Source organism: Physeter macrocephalus, chromosome 16 (genome assembly GCF_002837175.3).
Source record: "Physeter macrocephalus isolate SW-GA chromosome 16, ASM283717v5, whole genome shotgun sequence".
NCBI classification, from domain to species: domain Eukaryota; kingdom Metazoa; phylum Chordata; class Mammalia; order Artiodactyla; family Physeteridae; genus Physeter; species Physeter macrocephalus.
In genome coordinates, this window is record NC_041229.1 from 94,598,944 (window position 1) to 94,614,977 (window position 16,034).

The window sequence follows — 16,034 nt, forward strand, 5'->3', positions numbered from 1 at the left end:
TTTTTGATGATGGCCATTCTGACCGGTGTGAGATGATATCTCATTGTAGTTTTGATTTGCTACATACTTTCTTGATGACCTTCCCATGCATTTCTTTTATAAATGATTCTCATTTTTTGATGATCCAATTTCCCACCCCACTTCAGATTAGAAGCTGTGGGCTAGAAGTTGGGGGAAGGGTGGCATTTGTGGCAACAGGACGGAAGAGCTGATTTTGAGATAATAATTGATGGTGACAGGATGGAAAAGCTGATTTTGAGATAACCAATAGAAAGACTATAAAATACAGTCATGAGAACTCAAAGAGCACACTGGCCCAAGACTGTGTAATGTAGTGGAAACAAGCCCTGCACATCTCAATACATCCTGGGTGCATAGCTCCTGTCTGAGCAGTAACAGGTTCATGCTGATGACTGGGCTATCAGGAAAATGAAGTGATGTTCCTCTGAAGATGAAAAGAATGTATATATATTTTTAAGCTTGTCAACATGTCTTTTAAATTGAGCTATAATTGACATATAACATTATATTAGTTTCAGGTGTACAACATGATTCGATATATGCATGTATTGTGAAATGATCACCACAATAAGTCAACATCCATCACCATATAGTTAGGAATTTTTTTTTCTTGTGATGAGAACTTTTAAGTTCTATTCTCTCAGCAACTTTCTTTTTTTTTAAAGGTATTTATTGTTTTATTAATTTTTATTGGAGTACATTTGCTTTACAATGTTGTGTTAGTTTCTGCTGCATGGCAAAGTGAATCAGCTATACCTATAAATATATTATATATATATATATATATATATATATATATATAAAATCCCCTCTTTTTTGTATTTCCTTCCCATTTAGGTCACCACAGAGCACTGAGTAGAGTTCCCTGTGTTATACAGTAGGTTCTCATTCAGCAACTTTCAAATCTACAATACAATGTCATTAACTATAGCCACCATACTGTACATTACAGCCCCACGACTTATTTGCAGTTGGCCCTTGAACGATGCAGGAATTAGGGGTGCTGACCCTTTGTGCGGTTGAAAATCCACATGACTGTACAGTCTGCCCTCCGTATCCAAGGGTCCACATCCACGGATTCAATCAACTGCGGATCGTTTAGTGCTGTAGTATTCAGTATTGAAAAAATCCGCATGTAAATGGACCTAGTGCAGCTTAAACCCATGTTGTTCAAGGTCAACTGTATTTTATAACTGGTAATTGGTACCTTTTAACCACCATTACCCATTTTGCCCAACCCCACCTCCCATCTCTGTATCTATGTTTGGATTCCACATATAAGTGAGACCATACAGTATTTGTCTTTCTTTATATGACTTATTTCCCTAGCATAGTACCCTTTAGGTCCATCCATGTTGCCCCAAATGCCCCAAATGGCAAGATTTCCTTCTTTTTATGATTGAATTATATATATATATATATATATATATATATTTTTTTTTTTTAGCCATTTATCCATAGATGGACACTTAGGTTGCCTCCATATCTTGACTATGGTAAATAATACTGCAGTGAACATGGGGGTTCATAGATCTTTTCAAGTTATTGTTTTTCATTTCCTTTGGATAAATGCCCAGAAGTAGAATTGCTGGATCATATGGTAGTTCTATTTTTAATTTTTTGAGGAACCTCCATACTGTTTTCCATAGTGGCTGCAACAATTTACATTCTACCAACAACGCACAAGCATTCCCTTTTCTCCACGTCCTTGCCAACACTTGTTATTTCTTGTCTTTTTATTAATAACCCTTCTAACAGGTGTGAGATGATATCTCACTGTGGTTTTAATTTGCATTTCCCTGATGATTAGTGATGTTGAGCACCTTTTCATGTACCTGTTGGCTGTCTGTATGTGTTCTCTGGAAAATGTTCAGATCTTCTGCCCATTTTTAAAGCAGATAGTTTTTTATTTTTTTACTATTGAATTGCATGGTGTAAGCATTTTTTAAAAGTGAAAATAACATTTTCTTAATTTAAAGAGCAATGCATTTTTGGGGGAAAATATTAGAAAGTACACTTAATCAAAAAGAAGAAAAAATACCCATAATCCTAACACTTAGAGATAGCATCTTAGTGTGTGCATCTGTGTATAGTTTTGTTTTACAAAAACAAGCTTATGTATGGCTTTTTCACTTAACATTTTGAGAACAGATTTTCGTGTAATATCTATCCACTACAACGTAATTTTAAATGGCTGAGTAGAACTCCTGTACATGCATGCATCATGATGTATTCAACGAATCCCTTATTGTTGAAAATTTTCAACTTAAAAAAACTGGGGGGGGAGTTGTAGGTAATGCAGCAATTAATATATTTGTAGCTAAATTTTTGTGAACATTCCTGACTACTTCTTCGACTAAATTATTGCCAAATTGCTTTTCAGAAAAAGTGTTCCAAATAGTGAAGCACATTGGAAGGCCTTATATTAAAAGCAGTTGAAATGAGAGTTAAAGCCAAAGGGGCAAGGGGGAGCTGCATAAATGGGTATGCTTCAGTTAATTGGGAAAGTCCTTTTATTGAGGAATGTCTCATATCCAAATGAAGTCAGATACCTAAGGTCCTGTTAGTTTTCTAAGGCCTCAAAGAGCATTTTTTTTTGGTGTATTATTCTGTTTCTCCGCCTGCCCCAAACTCAATGTGTAGGAGTTATGAGTAGTGGATTGGAATTAAAAACCTGGATCGATGTTCTGTCTCTGCTGCATGCTGTGTGATATTAGAAAAATATCGTGTCTTCTGAGTCTCACTTTTCCTCATCAGTAAAATGGGAATAATAGTATCTCCCCTTACTGCCTCACAGGGGCCTTCTGAGGTTTAAAATCTCAAAATAAGAATAACGTACATGCATTCCCTTTTTAGAACAATGAAAACCTTTACACATGTAAGCTATGATGGATATAATTTAGTATATATTTAATCTCCTGCACACCCTGTACCCTTGGTCAAGGAAGAAGACCCCCAACCTGACAAGGAGGCATGGGTTCTAATCCTAGATCTGCCACTAAATAGCCCTGACACTTTAAGCAAGTCGCTTTCTCTCTGGAACTATTTCCCCATTGTGAAATGAGGGGGTTGTAACACATGGCTTCCATCAGCAAGATTTTGATATGATCTTTATTAGTGACGCCGATATAGACTCAGAAGAGGAATTATTAGTCCCATAAAGGGGACCAGATCCAGAAAGTTTAAATCCATTACCTATGGTTGCATAGTTTATATTTTCTTTTCTTTCTTTTTTTCCATGCCGCGCAGCTGGTGGGATCTTATTTCCCCTACCAGGGATCGAATCCAGGCCCCTGGCAGTGAGAGGGCGGAGTCCTAACCACTGCCACTGGACCGCGAGGGAATTTCCATATAGTTTATATTTTCATCTGCTCCTTTCTGCAAGGCTGGTAGCAAGGGATAAAATGAGGGTGATTTTTCCTAGTTGTTACTAGAAAGAAAAATTTGGAATATAATTTTTCTACCCCTTTTCCCTAAAGAATTCCTTTTTCATTATATTCTTCTCTTTTTATCCACTTGGATTGCTCCATTATTGTTTGGCTAGGTTGATTCAGATATAAAGGGTTTAAAAAATACATTTGGTGTCACGGGACCCAGCATAAAACTGAGTTCCTTACTACATAATGAGATCTTTGAAGCCAGGAATATCTTACACATTTTCAAATCCCCAGCGTCTGACATAATGTTTGGCACATAATTGGTGATTAATGATGATTGTTATGAAAGGTAGGGTGGTGAGCAGACATCCCTGTCTTCTACACTCCAGACAGAGTGTAAGGATCTGTCTTCTAGTCAATTCTTGGTTTCAGACAACTAGCTCAGGAGGAGTCTTAGGAAGTGCTTAAAAGGTAGGAGGAACTTAGGAGGAAACTTAGTGAAGACAAAAGATGTGGGTTGAAATTCTGGCTCTGACACTGACTAGCTGAGTGGACTGAACCTCAGTTTCCTCATATGTAAAGTGGAGATAATATTGCCTCCCTGTCATGGTTATATATAATACTAGGATATGGTAAGGGCTCATTATGGGAGAGTTCCTCTTCGTGAAAGATGTTACAAGATGCTCTGGGGTGAACCATGAACAGCAGGGGAGATCTTTGGAAAATTTTGTTCTAGGGCATCTTTTATTTATTTATTTATTTATTTATTTATTTATTTATTTATTTATTTATTTATTTATTTATTTATTTATTTATTTATTTATTTATTTATTTATTTATTTATTTATTTATTTATTTATTTATTTATTTATTTATTTATTTAGCATGTGGGATCTTCCCGGACCGGGGCACGAACCCGTGTCCCCTGCATCGGCAGGCGGACGCGCAACCACTGCGCCACCAGGGAAGCCCCTTGGGCATCTTTTAACTAATGCCGCAAAAAATTGGTATTTTCACCTCATTGCTATATCTACCAGTGGAATGTGTGCGCGGACCTGCATGAATACACTGATGTGTGCACCTGCTCTTCAATCTCTCATGGATATAATGATACCTGGAGAATATATAAGGTCTTCTAGAGGAACATGATGGTTTTCCTCCTGTGGGCCTTCTTATAGTACTTCAGAGATTGCCACTTGGCAGACAATGAGTACATTTTCTTTGAAATTCATTAGGAAAGTCCAGTGTTCCAAGAGTTTGAAATTTGGTCCTTCCTCAAACCCAGTATATTTGATTTTCTGTTATCTGCATGCTGACTGCCTATTTGATCTGTAGTCCATCTGACCATGAATCCAGCCTGTCTTCTTCCCGACACGTAAAATAACTCCAACAAAAAACTTTGATATTGAATTGCTCAGGGAACATAGTTATTTTAATATCATTTTTTTTAAAGAGCAGCAACAAAGAAAACAGTGCCACAAAGGTAATCCTATTTTAAAAATATGTAGATGGGATCCCAAATATTTTGTGTTATCCTGTGTTTCTGAGTTACTCATCCCATAGCTGAAATCTCATTGCCCTACTGGCAAATTTTACCCATCCTTCCCCATCCAGCTCAAATGACACTTTTTTAAAAAAAATTTTTAATTAAGTTATTTATTTATGGCTGTGTTGGGTCTTCGTTTCTGTGCGAGGGCTTTCTCTAGTTGCGGCGAGCGGGGGCCACTCTTCATCGCGGTGCGCGGGCCTCTCACTGTCGCGGCCTCTCTTGTTGCGGAGCACAGGCTCCAGACGCGCAGGCTCAGTAGTTGTGGCTCATGGGCCCAGTTGCTCCGCGGCATGTAGGATCTTCCCTGACTAGGGCTCGAACCCGTGTCCCCTGCATTGGCAGGCAGATTCTCAACCACTACGCCACCAGGGAAGCCCAAATGACACTTCTTTTATGGAGCCTTCCCTTCCCCCACTTCCGGAGCGGTAGATGAGTTCTTGCTTAGGGCCAGTTTTGTGGCAACTCAGAGACATTAATTTGTATAATAAAGCAATAAAATATTGCAATTAAGAATTTACTGTGTAAAATTTATGTTTGAGTTGTTAGTGGTTTATTTTGTTTTGTTTTAATCCTTCAGAACTGCAGACTCGCAGAGTGGGTATAGAGCCTCACTGATTCTGGCCTAGGAAGGATACAGATTCCCCAGTGATCAAAATAGCTCTGGGATAATAGCTCAGCAGCAAGTGACAGCTGGACTGTGGTCACCACTTGCCTTTGTTGCCAACAAGATTCCTCTAAACTATTCGATTTGAGGTAATTATTAAAAATAATAGTTAATATTTTAAGTTCCTCTCATATACCAACTACCCCTTGTATATTAATTCAAAATCCAACAACAACCATGCAGTAAATTTTCACCATTTTAGGGACAAGAAACTGAGGTTTAAAGAGGCTAAGTTACTTTCCCAAAGTCACCTAGTATATACTGACTCTGAGTTAACTACACGGCATAACTTAATCCTGCCTGGGTTCATAGTAGGTTCTTAGTAAATAGTGATCATTATTATCACCATTATTGTTATTTTTTAAGTGATGAGTGTAGGTCTTCTGGAGAATTCCAAATCCCATGTTCTTTCCACTGTGTCAGGGTACTTCTATTGTCTTTCCTTTGTCTGACTTCTTTTTGGTTGAAAATAATGACAGAAAAAGATGGCTATTCTCTTGGTATTGAATGATATAATTCATAGGAAAGTACTTTGAACACTGGAAATTTTAGGTATTAAATTATAGTTCTAATAATTATTAAAATATTATAATATTCTAATTCTATTTATTATTATTGGTCTATCTCCATCATTATATGATTGTGAGTCCTGCTGAGTGGAATCTTGCCTTATTCTTTGTATCCACAGAGCAAGTAGTTACGGATGCTTAATAAATATATCATGCATAATACATTTGCATTTACTTGCTTTAAGAGGTAGACTGGGATCTGTGGACAAGTCTGGGTTTGGTCTAGGCTGACGGAGAGGTAGGCTGGTTCAGTGGCCACTCAAGCCAGATATATAGTCTGATAGCCAGATATATAGTCTGATAGCACTGGCGCTAGTGCAGGTGAGAGATGACAGTGGGAGATGGTGAGAAGCGGATGTGTCTTTGGTATATTTTTGTGGTTGGGGAGCTAAGATCCCACATGCTATGTGACACGGCCCCCACCCCCAAAAAAAAGGTATCTTGAGTGTCTAATCCATGCCAGACACTGCTCCAGACAAAGGCAAACAGCTGTGAACAAGAGAGAGAAAGTCTGGTGAAGGAAGCAGATAATGCATAAGTAGGAAAATTACCCATTGCACTAAGGAATGAAGAAAATGAAAATGGCTAAAGTGAAAGAGAGTTTTTAAAAAGTAAGGCAGAGGATGTGTCTACTTTAGACAGGGTGGTAGAAAGAGGCCTCTCTGAGACCTGGATAAAGAGAAAGAATCAGCCATGTCCAGATCTGGGAAGAGGGTGTCCAAGTAAAGACTAAGGCCATTAGGCAGAGACTGGATTGGCATCCTTATGGGACAGGAAGGCCAGGGTAACTGGAGAATAGTAAACAAGGTGACACAAGGCCTAAAAGGTGAAGTCCGAAAAATAGTCAGGAGCCACGTCGTTTAGGCCTTATTAGCCCCAGTCAAGAATTGGGGTTTAATTCCAGGATCAATGAGAAATCCATTGGAGGGATTGAAGCAGAAGACTGACATGCTCTGACTTATTCTTAAAAATATCTCTTTGGCTACTGGTGGAGGATGGATTGAAGGAAGGCAAAATGTAAACAGGAAGACCAATTAAAAGGCTATTGCAGGGAAATTCCCTGGCGGTCCAGTGGTTAGGACTCTGCGCTCTCACTGCCGAGGGCCCAGGTTCAATCCCTGGTTGGGGAATTAAGATCCCACAAGCTGTGCGGTGTGGCCAAAAGAGAGAAAAAAAAAAAAAAAAAAGCTAGTGCAGGTGAGAGATGACAGTGGGAGATGGTGAGAAGCGGATGTGTCTTTGGTATATTTTTGTGGTACAGCTCACGGAGTCTAAGGCTCTCGGTGCTCTCAGGAAACTGGGATGGAGCATGGCCCCAGCTACCCTCATTTTCTCTAGGGCTAGAAGATTAATGAACAAATATTTGCCTATTCAGGACCAAAATTGGCATCTTAGGGTTGGAAATGATTAACTTTTACAGATGAAGATACAGAGGCAGAGATGAGGTAAATTGATCAAAGTCACACTGTTTCTTACTGGTAAGTCCAGCAATAGAGCACTTCTCTCCCACAGTTCTTTTCATTACAGAAAACAGTCCCTTCATCGCAGCGTTCGGTTGTCTTTGTTTTGACATAAATCCTGAAAGGTCGGGCCCAGAATGTTAGGAGGATTTCCTGGCAGTTGTCTAAACGGTTATATGGTTTGGTGACTGGTGACACGGTCAAAAATATGACTAAGGCTGATCCTTGTTTCTAGTACATCCATGAATAAAAACAGTTTTGCTTCTTCTTTTTTTTTTTTTTTTTTAATTAATTAATTTATTTATTTATTTATTTTTGTCTGCGTTGGGTCTTCGTTGCTGCGCATGGGCTTTCTCTAGTTGCAGACAGCGGGGGCTACTCTGTTGCCGCACACAGGCTTCTCATTGTGGGGGCTTCTCTTGTTGTGGAGCACAGGTTCTAGGCCCACGGGCTTCAGTGGTTGTGGCTCACAGGCTCAGTAGTTGTGGCTCGTGCGCTCTAGAGTGCAGGCTCAGTAGTTGTGGAGCACGGGCTTAGTTGCTCCGCGTCATGTGGGATCTTCCTGAACCAGGGCTTGAACCCGTGTCCCCTGCATTGGCAGGCGGATTCTTAACCACTGCGCCACCACGGAAGTCCTTTTTTTTTTTTTTTTCCCCCCTCTCTAAACACTATGGATTTTGTTTCTTTTTTTATTTTTCTTTGTTGCTCTGACTAGGACATTCAGTACGATGTTGAAAAACGGTGAAAGCCGACAGTCTCGCCTTGTCCCTGAACTTAATGGGGTGGAGGAAGTTAGTTGTAGGTTTTTCATAAATGATCTTTATCAGGTTAAATAAGTTCCCTTCATTCCTAGTTCACTAAAACTGGTGGGTTTTTTTTTTCATGAATGGTCATTTTAAGTTCTTTTTCTACATATGTTGACATGATCGTGTCACTGTTCTCTTTTATTTTGTAAATGTGATGAATTACACTGATTTTCAAATATTAAAACAATATTGCACTCCTGGAATAAACTCTACTTGGTCATTATATTATCATTTTTATGTATCATTGGATTGGTTTGCTAATATTCTGTTAAATATTATTGTCTATGTTCATGAGAGATATTAGTTATAATTTTCTTTTTTTTATAATGTCCTTGGCTATTATCAAGAACGTCATAATGCCTCATAAAGTAAATTGGGATATATTTCCTCCTCCTCTGTTTTCTCAAAGCATGTATAGAAAATTGATATTATTTCTTTTTTGAATTTGGGTAAAATTCACCAGTGAAACCATCTCAGCCTGGAGTTTTTTTTTTTACAGAACGTTTTTAATTCCTCCCTCATAGGTAAAAGATGTAGGATTATTTTGATTTTCTATTTCTTCTTATATCAGTGTCTAGGACACAAATTCTGTTTCAACTAATTCTCAAATTTATTGACATAAAGTTGTTCATAATAACCTTTTTATTATCCTTTTAATGTTTGAAAGATCTGTAGTGACACCCCTCTTTTATTCTTTATATTGTTAATTTGTATTTTCTCTCTCTTTTTCTTTATCAGTCTACCTAGGAATATATTAATATTATTGCTCTTTCTCAAAGAACTAATATTTGATATTGTTCAGTTTATGTTTTTCTATTTTATTGATTTATGTTCTTTATTATTACTTTTTATTACTACATATTCTGGCTTTATTTCCTCTTTTTCTAGATTCTTGCATTGTTTATTTAAAATCTCTCCTCTCTTCTAATATAAGTGTATAATGCCCTAAATTTCCCTCTAAGCACTGCTTTAGCTGCATCCCACAACTTTTCAGATGTGATTTTTAAAAATTATTATTTATTTCAAGTTCAATTTGGGGATAGTTTACATCTCTTTTTGCTAATGATTTATAATTTAATTCTTTTGTGGTCAGATAACATGCCATATATGGCTTTAATCCTTTGAAAATTATTGAAAATGGTTTTATGACCCTATATATGTTCTATCTTGTGAGCATTCCCTGTGCACTTTAAAAAAAAAGTGTATTCTGTAGTTGCTGGATATAGTGTTCAATAAGTGTTAATTAGATTAAGTTGTTGGTAGTATTATTCCAAACCTTATATTCTCACTAATATTTTGTCTGCTTGTTTTATCAGTTACTGAGATAGGAGAGTTAACATCCAACAATAATTGTGGATTTGTCTGTTTCTCCCCTTAGTTCTGTTTGTTTTGCTCTATGTATTTTGAATCACTGTTATTAGATGCATACTCATTTAGGATTGTTGTTTCTTCTTGGTGAAGTCACTCATCATTATGAAATATTCTTTTTTACCTCTGTTAATATTGTCTGGTAATAATATCATCTAATATTAATTTCATACTCCAGTTTCTTATGATTAATGTCTATCATTATATCTTTTGCCATTTTATAATTTTAACTCATCTGTTTATGTTTAAAGTGCATCTCTTGGGGCTTCCCTGGTGGCGCAGTGGTTGCGCGTCCGCCTGCCGATGCAGGGGAACCGGGTTCGCGCCCCGGTCTGGGAGGATCCCACGTGCCGCGGAGCGGCTGGGCCCGTGAGCCATGGCCGCTGAGCCTGCGCGTCCGGAGCCTGTGCTCCGCAACGGGAGAGGCCACAACAGAGGAAGGCCCGCATACCACAAAAAAAAAAAAAAAAAAAAAAAAAATAAAGTGCATCTCTTTAGCATAAAGTTAGGTCTTGCTTTCTTACGCAGTCTGACAATTAGTGCCTTTAATTGGAGTGTTTAATCAATTTACATTTAACATAATTGTTAATATAGTTGGATTTAATTCTACCATCTTACTTGTTTTCTATTTGTCCCACCAGTCTTTGTTCCTTTTTTCCTCCTTCTTTTGTAATAATTTAGTATTATAAAGCACAGTTTTATCTCCTCTATTAGCTTTTAACCATACCTATTTGGTTTTTATTTTTTCTGGTTGGTCTAGGAAGTATTTTTTACATTCTTAGCTTATCATAACCTTTTATGAATTAATCTGATGCCACTTCATATATATTATAAGAATCTTACAATGTGGTATTTCCATATATTTTACTTCTGCATATATTATAAACCATACTTTTACACAATCACTTTTAAGAAAATCATAAAATTAGAAAATAAAAATTATTATGGTTACCCACATATATAAGGATGCTCTTCACTCCTTTGTCTGTGCAATTTTCCTTCAGCTCAAAGGACTTCCTTTAATATTTCTTATAGTGCATGTCTGCTAGTGGTGAATTATCTCTTTTTGTTTATCTAAAAAAAGGCTTTATTTTGCCTTCCCTTTTTGAAGGAGACAGAATTCTCAATTGGCAAGTTTTTCTTTTTTTTCTTTCAGCATTTTAAAGAGGTTATTCCATTGTCTTCTGGCTTTCATTATTTCTGATGAGAAGTCAGTATTTAAAATTTTATTCCTCTGTATGTGATTGCTTGGCTATTTAATTTTTTTAAATTTATTTTTGTCTCAGCAATATAACTACAATGTGTCTAGGTGTGGTTTTGCTTATATTTTTGCTTCTTGAGATTGGCTGAGTTTCTGGGGTCTGTTGGTTAATATTTTTCATCAGATAAGGGGGAAAACTTGGTCATCAGGTCTTCAAATACTTTCTGTGACTCAATTTCTGTTTCCTTTCCTTCTAGGACTCCAGTTACACCTGTATTAGACCATTTTATACTGTCCCTCAGATCCCTGGGATCGATTCATTTTTTTCAATCTTTCTACTTTCTGTGCTCCAAGTACTTTGATCTCTTCTGCCATGTCCAATCTGCTGTTTAAGCCATTCAGTAAAATTTTAATTTCTGATATCATAATTTTTACTTTTAGAATTTCCATTTGGTTCTTTTTATAGTTTCTATTTCTATATGGAAATTTCATCTGTCCACCTATTATGTCCAGTTTTTACTTAAAGCTCTTAATATGTTTTAAAGTTCTTGTCTATTAATTCCATTATCTGTATTTCTGGGTCTGTTTCTTTTGACTGTTTTTTTCCCTTGGTTATGGGTCACATTTTTCTATTTCCTTACATAGCTAGTGATTTTTTTCATTGTATGCTGGAAATTGTGGATTTTACATTGTTGTATGTGGTTTATCTGTCTTCCTTTGAAGAGTGTTGACTTTTGCTCTGTCAGGTGGTTAATTTACTCACAGATTAGCTTGATCCTTTTGAGACTTGTTTTTAATGTTTTTAGGGAGAGTGCAGAGTAATTCTTATTCTACAGCTAAAATAGACCTACTCCTAAGTCTTTGCCCTTCTGAAATCTCAAAGGAATGCCCAGTATGTTCAGTGAGGTCTTTCTATTATGACTTGTCAGACCTCCAATGTCTCCAAACCCTATGCAATATCTGGAATCTTTGCACAGCTCACAGTTTCTCAATAATTATTCTCTGCCATGGCTCACAGAGTCTTTTTCTATGCATGCATAATTTAGTGTTCAGTGAAAGATTCAAGGAGACTCCTATGCATATTTTAGAGTTATCTCTTTATATACAGACCCTTTCTCTCTGATACCCAACACACAAATTTTAACCACCTAAGCAAACCTGAACTCAAATCATTATCCCATCAGATCAGTGAGATCATTGTGCTTTGCTTAAGTTACCCCTTCCTGCACCACAGTCCAGAAGGTAGTTTTAGACAGGAAGCTGAAGGTGATTATGGGGCTGACATCATGTGTTTTCTTTTTCTCAGTGATTACATTCCTTCTCTGATTGTCATCTAAAGTGTGAACACTTTCAGTTTTATTTTTCTTATAGCAGGAGAACTAGTCTGGTACTAATTACTCCATAATGGCTGAAAATGGAAGTCTCTAGTACAACTGAGTGGTTCACATTCAATTGTTCATACCCCTCCATCTTAGATGGCTCTAGTTTTGTTTCTTTGTTTGTTTGTTTAGTGGAAGTATAGTTGATTTACAATATTGTGTTTGTTTCAGGTATACAGAAAAGTGATTTGGTTATACATATATTTTTTTCAGATTCTTTTCTGTTATAGGTTATTACAAGATATTGAATATAGTTCCCTGTGCTATACAATAAATCCTTGTTGTTTATGTATTTTATATATAGGGGTGTGTATCTGTTAATCCCATACTCCTAATTTATCCCTTCCCCACCTTTGCCCTTTGGTAACCATAAGTTTGTTTTCTATGTCTGTGAGTCTATTTCTGCTTTGTAAATAAATTCACTTGTATTAATTTTTAGATTCCACATATAAGTGATAACATATAATATTTGTCTTTCTCTGTCTGACCTACTTCACTCATAATGATAATCTCTAGGTCCATCCACATTCCTGCAAATGGCAATATTTCATTCTTTTTTATGGCTGAGTAATATTCCATTGTATAAATATACCATATTTTCTTTATTCATTCATCTGCTGATGGACACTTAGGTTGCTTTCATGTCTTGGCTACTGTAAATAGTGCTGCTATGACTGTTGGGGTGCATGTTTCTTTTCAAATTAGAGTTCTTGTCTTGTCCAGTTATATGCCCAGGAGTGGGATTGCTGAATCATATGGTAACTCTATTTTTAGTTTTTTAAGGAACCTCCATACTGTTATCCATAGTGGTTGCATCAATTTACATACCCACCAACAGCATAGGAGGGTTCCCTTTTCTTCTCACCCTCTCCAGCACTTATTATTTGCAGACTTCTTGAGGATGGCCATTCTGACCAGTGTGAGGTGGTACCTCATTGTAGCTTTGATTTGCATTTGTCTAATAATCAGTGATGTTGTAGATGGCTCTAGTTTTACTTTTGAGAAATGGAATATCTCTGAAAAGGCATGTGAAGCTATATATATTTTACAGACAAAGAGCATGGCCAAGGTGATACGTAGAATTCAAGATGTTGTTTACAAACTCTGATTTAATTTTTTCCTGTAAGTGTGGTTGTGTGATTTTGTATATTTGTGTGTGAGAAAGTAAAAGTGAGAGAAGATGAGTATTAGAAGGGGAAAAAGAGAAATCAAGTAAATATAAAAGTAGGGAAGACACACGGGGAGGGTCAGAATCTTTATATTTAAAAAATAATACTCAGCTTGAAAGTAATTTAAAACAAAAAATTTTTAAACTCTTCTTGTAATATTAGCTAAATTTTTGAATGCTTATATATTTCAGGCATTGTTCTAAATGCTTCATATATTTTAATTTATTTACTCTGCATGACAGTCCTTTCTGGTAGGTGCCTGTATTATCCCATTTTACAGATTAGAAACTGATAAGCAGAAAGATAGTATAACTTGCCCAAGGTTACAAGGTTAATAGGTAGGAATTAGGACTTGATCCCAGGTGGTCTACATCCAAAACTCTACTTTTTTAACCTGTGCACTGCCTTCAGATCAAAGGAGGATCTTGTTTCTCTCTCTCCCCGTTCCCTGCCTCACTTCCCTGTCCCCAAACTTAAAAAAAAAAATTCCATGTTAAATTTTGGTAAGCTGTAAAAACCTCACTGGGATTTGGTGCTGTTGAGACCTGCTTGACTATTGAAGAGACAGGCATTCTGGTGGTCCACAGATTTTTCACACTGGACTCTTAACATCTTCCATTTTATCAGCTTCAGCAACCAATATCTCTTTGATATTTAAGTGACCTTCAAGTATGGGCAAAAGTTGATGAGTGACTCAGGGAGATTTTCAGTGCCTATCTCCTTAATCTGGACTGCTTGAGAAACCAGGTGACGATTGTGATGACCCATCTTTCTTGAGATATAGGAAGTTGTTGGGGGAAAAAAATCACTTCCCTAAATCATCAGGAGACTGACTATTTCTGCTTCTGACGAGGGTGGTGAGATTGGGAGGATGGGTAGGGATCCTGACCCAGACTAGAGGCACTGAGTCTCTCTAGGATTTTGTTTCCATGTCTCTACCTGAGAGTTGATATCTCCCTGGGATGAGTTCTTCCTGTGATCTTTGAGATTTCAAGAAGGAAAAGGATAGCAGATTGCAGGCTGTTATTATGGCAAGATCATTTCTCTCTGGCCACCAAACAGTTGTTCCCTGAGTCATTGAACCACTCTGTTCAGTGTCTGTCAAACTCAACTGCCTTTGAAATTTAGAGGAGAAAGTCTGTGTGTGCCAAAACCAAGGCCCTGAATCACCCAGCACCCAGCAGGAAGACAGCAATGAATCGGGTTGGAAGTAGTGCCAGGAACCACACCTTGCAGCTGGTATGGACCTACAAGTGCCTATTCCACAGACATCTTTCCAGGCCATAAAATCTCATGTCCTCGCAGACAGGAGGTGCCATTGTCTATTCTCTCTGCTGTCGGCAAGGCTCCTGATTAGTGAATCATCTCCCTAAATATCTTTTTACGTGGATTGAGCCATGTACTAGGGAGATCATGTTTTATTTGAAATGTCTAAGGAAACTGCATTAGCCATTACAGTTTATGAAACAAAATAGGGTGAGTTTGTATTGGAAACATAGCATCTTGTTTACTAGGAAGACCTGAATTTGGACAGCTCTACCCAGGCCCATTTGAAAACTACTGTCCTTTTTCTCTTGTCAACCAGAGTTCTGCAATTAATCTATATAATTGTTATTTTTCTTTTCTTTTTGGAAGGAGTCTCCTGCTGAAGAAAGAATCTAAAGAGATGCCTAAGTTCCAGGGAATTTTCCTCTAAGACTAATAACATCAAGATAGCTTTGATTTTATTTATTTATGTTCATTATTTTTTTCCACAAGAGAAATACGTGTCATCTTCAGAGATCCTGTGTTAGAATTTTTTATTTTACTTGTGCTGGTTGAAGACAAATCTCAAACCTTGATGCTGTTTTTTTGTTTATTTCATGAAGAATTTCATATGGTTCTTGACAACTGATACCTTCTATAGAACCAAGAAATATTGTTATACACTGTGTATATTAAAGATATCTTCCAAGTGTCATTTCACCAAACAAAGAAATTGAACCACCTTGCACTATACATTTTTGGTTAAATATATAACAGCTATTATTTTGAAAGCCACCCAGAATAATACTAGCCAAGTCAAAAAAATGTCCTACTGAAGGGCCAGTTAAATTTTGGCTCTCATTCTACATTTATACCCCATCTTCTTGCTCTTTAAGTTCTTCTGGAAACAAAACAGAGTATCCCTCCTCCAGCAAACCACTTGCAAAATTCCATGTAAGAAAATCCTAAACTTGAAATTATGAAACGTCACCATCAGTTTCCGAGGATTCCGGAACTGGAATTCAACCAGAAACTTTATAATTTAGGGCTCGAGAGCCTAGAACATTAACATCTGAATTGGAATGGTATTGGCTCCAAGGTTAAAAATAGAGCACCACAGTTTTATTGCCTGTGATTATGACATATTCCCCATGAACATCAGTAGGGCTCAAACGTGTATTGAAGGCAGCCAAAGGGTAAATAAATTAACTGAAGTGACTCAGAAA

General features: G+C 37.1%; 1 long non-coding RNA gene across 1 annotated transcript in view; it reads left to right on the forward strand.

The window, feature by feature from the left end:
- Positions 1 to 15,393, forward strand: part of LOC102976880 (uncharacterized) — a 46,254-nt gene extending 30,861 nt beyond the window's left edge. The window contains exon 3 of the long non-coding RNA XR_449155.2: positions 15,199 to 15,393. This is a non-coding gene — a long non-coding RNA (uncharacterized lncRNA). The remainder of the gene's footprint in view (positions 1 to 15,198) is intronic.
- Positions 15,394 to 16,034: the final 641 nt, after the last annotated feature.